Source organism: Hemicordylus capensis, chromosome 3 (assembly GCF_027244095.1).
Source record: "Hemicordylus capensis ecotype Gifberg chromosome 3, rHemCap1.1.pri, whole genome shotgun sequence".
NCBI lineage: Eukaryota > Metazoa > Chordata > Lepidosauria > Squamata > Cordylidae > Hemicordylus > Hemicordylus capensis.
Window position 1 is genome coordinate 202,419,579 of NC_069659.1, and position 3,843 is coordinate 202,423,421.

Genomic DNA, 3,843 nt, shown 5'->3' on the forward strand with positions numbered 1-3,843 from the left:
TCCCCTGAGGAGAAGGGGAGGGCCGGGCCTCAGCACACAGTCCGAGGGACAGTTATGGGTCAGGAGAATCCCCGGGGCCAGGCCAGTGCCATGGGTGTCTGCACGCACATCTGGGCCTGGAGGGTGCTGCCTCTGGCTCAGGGAGCATGAGGTCCACTGCAAGGGAAAGACATCCCCAAGGGGGAAGGGCAAGTCCCCGCCTCCCGTGTAAACAGTGGCTGCCATCCAAGCCGCCATGCTGCGTAGTGCAGGAAAGGAAGGGCGGAGGGGTGGAGGGAAGTCACCCTTGGTTTCCGCCCCTTACCTCTCCCAGATGGACCGAGGAGAACCAGTCTGGGGCCAGCTGTCCTCTTCCTTCTTCGCCACCGCCGATGTTCCTGAGAGAGGAGAGGAGAGAGAAAAGCTGCTCAAAGGTCTGTCCTGTTGGAGATGGCAGCCAGCTGGAGAAGAACACGAGCACCCAAAGAGATGCTGAGCAAGGATCTCGCCTCCCTTGGGAGGTGGCTGGCAGGGGAACTTCACCAGGCCAGAGATCTCCCAAGTCCAGCCTTTCGTGCCCCACTGAGAAGCCCTGGGAAGTGTTCAGAGAGGGCATCGAGACAGGAGCCCTCCCCTGCTCCTTCTCCCCAACACCCGGTCATGCCAACAGCATGGGGGTCTCGGAGCTCCCTCTGCTAACAGCCAGCAATAGACTTGCTGGTGTCTGTCTCGCACCTGCTGCCAATCGGCTTCCTTGGTTGAACTCCCCCTCCAGAGTCCTCAGAGGGCAAGGAGGAGGAAACATCCCTCTGTGGGGCTCAGACATGGGGGAGTTGCCCCTCTCCCCTGCAGCCTTCTGCTGGCTACGCTAAAAGCCCCCCCCCCCCCGCTCCCTACTGGCTCCTAAGGCCCTTCAGCTGAGAGGAGGGTACCTACCTGGCCGAACCGGGGGCCGGTGGAGAGTCCCACACCTCGTCCTCGATGCTGCTCACCTCATACATGGTGTCGTCCTCGTCCGTAGAGGAGCACTGGGGAGGAGAGAGAAGAGAAATGGGATTGTTCCAGGGCTTGCATTGACCTTGTGAGGCTTCTGAGAGGAGGAACTAAGCCCAAGGGACTTAGCGTTGAGTCCAGGCAGCACCCTGTTCTTGCTTAGTAGGGCTTGACCACACTTTCCAGAGGAACAGGTAGTTTGGGGTCATCCATCGTGCTGTAAGGGGCACTGAGGGTTCCAATGAATGGATGACCCTCTAAAACAGGGCTGCACAACTTCGGCCCTCCAGACATGGTTGGACTACAACTCCCATCATCCCCAGCCACAGTGGCCCATAGTCGGGGATTATGGGAGTTGTAGGCCAACATCTGCAGGAGGCCCAAGGTTGTGCAGCCATGCTCTAAAACCAGATGTGCCTCTTAGAACAAAGGCATTTGGCATCTCCACCCAGAAGAGCCTTCCACCGCATTTCCAACCCCTTCCCAGTGCCTCAACGGGAGCCCTGCATTTTCTTCCCACCCCACTCATCCAAATCCCTCCCACCCTGCGGCATCTAGAACTGGAACTGTTCCAGGTTCTGTCTCCTATCGGGGAACAGGGGACACACACACACACACACAACCCAGAGCCCATCCACCTGAAAAAATGGATGAGCATTCCTGACCTCTGCCGAGGACGAGTCTTCCACCACTTCAGTGTTCAGCAGCCTCTTGATTAGCCACTTCTTTGGCTTTGGGACTCTGAGAGAAGAAAGGAGAGACGGGGCATAAGAACATCCATGCATGCCAAGAGCCCTGTGGGTCAGGTGAAAGACACGTGTAGCCCAACAGTGGACAGCCAGATGCCTATTTAGTTGGTTGTGAACCACTTGAGACCTGGTTATATGTGGCATCAAAATGTGTTTATTCACACACAAACACCCCCCCCCCCCCCTGCAGATTCTGAAGTTCCTTGGCTATCATGGGTAATAGTCTTCAATTGGCTTCTCCTCCATGAACGTGTCTAATCATTTGCTGGACCTAGTGGCCATTAGCCCATCCTGGGGTTGTGAATTCCATAGCTTTCAATGTGTGGTGTGTGGGGCGAGAGGGAGAAAATGCATTTTCTGGGCTCTGTGCTGCACCCAATGCCAGTCTACTCCTTGTGTTGAGCTCCTGTCCTCGTGCAGTGAGGGGGGTTAGGGAAATACCCCTCCAAGGTGCTCAGGCCTTTCAGAAACGCTCATCTCACCCTGCAGGCTTCTTTTGGCTAAACTGAGACGCTCAGGGGCGTAGCTGGGGGAGAGGGGGCCCGTGTTCATCCCTCTCTCTGGCGGCCCCCCGGAGTGAGGGAGATAATGAAGGAAATAGGGAGGGATGGAGCTGGAGGGCCCTTGGGAGCTGGGGGCCCGTGTTCTTTGGACCCTTTCGCTCAATTATAGCGACGCCCCACCCCAGGCTCCCAGGGAAGGTGATCTGCCTCTATGATCCCAGGAGCTGCCCTTCAGCTGAGAAAGGTACCTGGGGGAACTGGTGTCACCGTCCCCTTCCGACCCCTCGTCCTCCACGCTGGCTTGCGGAGTCTCGGCCCCCGGGAAGGAAGAACTCTGTGAAGGAGAGAGGAGGGAGAAATGGCTGCTCTGGCCCTCGCGTTGAGCTTTCCAGGCTTCAGCAGGGAAAAGGCCAGCCGGGCACCTCCCAGCGGTCATCGCCAGGTGAGCTGGATACAGGAAGTGGGCCGGAAGTGGACCTTTGATGTCCCAGAAGAGCTACAGGGGAGGCCAATTCTGCACCACAGCATGGCCATTTCGGAGGTTTAAGCAAACTCTTGTCAGAAGGTGGCCACCCACCCTGCAGCTTCTCAAACTGGAGCCATTCCACATTCTCTCTACTCCTGGGCAACACGGGGGACCCACAAGCCCAACCCTCAGTCCTTCCAAGGGAGGGACTGGATGTTGATGCTTTCTGACCTCTCCAAGGGATGGCTCTTCGTCAGCAGCAGCGTTGTGCAGCCTCCTCTGTACGGTGCTTGGCCTCTGGACGCTAAGAAAAGAAAGAAAGAAGACACGTGAGATCAGAAGAGCAGTGCTTAGAAAGAGCTCTGCTTGATGAGAAGAATGAGACATGCAGCCCAGCACCCTGTTTCCAGGAGTGGACAGCCAGATGCCTGCAGGAAGCCCACAGGCTGGGCATGGAGACCCCTGTCCCCTTGTGGAAAGAGGAGGAGACAAACAACTCTCCAAGATGCTCAGAGCTTCTGCCCACCCCCGGCTTCTTGCTAAACTAACCACCTCCCCCAGCCCCAGGATGGGCTCTTAAGGAAAGTCTTCTGCTTCCATGAGCTCTGGATCTGCCCCTCCAGCTAGTACCTCTGGGAACTGATGAAACTCTCCACGTCCAGCTCCTGATCCCTTGGGTTGACCTCTGGGATCTCGGCCTCTTCGAAGTCGGCACCCTGCAAATGAGAGAAAAAGGAGAGCAATGCGTGAAGTTGTGCTCACTCTGATCTCCCTAGGGCCTTGGGGTTTAGGTTTTCTCCCTTCATTTTCTTTGAATTCATGTTTATTTCTTTAGATTATTTTGATTTTTAAATTAAAAAGTCTTATTAAAAAAAATAAACAATGTGCTCTAACATTAACTGTTATTGGGAGTGCCAGGGCACAGCCACCACATGCTTGTGGCCATTTTCTTTCATGGTTTGCCCAACAATGAACCTCCACTGTGATATGAGTTTTGCTGTGGTCAACAAATTGGCCACCACCCTTCAAAATAGCCGCCAGCCTTCAAAATGGACATTGGAATCAGTTGGCTGCACTCTGGAGCTCTGGTCCGAAGACAGCATGTCAGGTAGGTCTCTGAGATCTCTTTCTTTACCCAAAGAAAGCAGTCCTT

General features: G+C 55.5%; 1 long non-coding RNA gene across 1 annotated transcript; it reads right to left on the reverse strand.

Moving 5' to 3' along the window:
- Nucleotides 1-2,387: 2,387 nt before the first annotated feature.
- LOC128352335 (uncharacterized) lies at nt 2,388-3,389 on the reverse strand. Its single transcript, XR_008320332.1, has 3 exons — nt 3,321-3,389; nt 2,922-2,994; nt 2,388-2,558 (listed from the first exon to the last, which is right to left on the reverse strand). It is a non-coding gene; the product is annotated as an uncharacterized LOC128352335 (long non-coding RNA).
- Nucleotides 3,390-3,843: the final 454 nt, after the last annotated feature.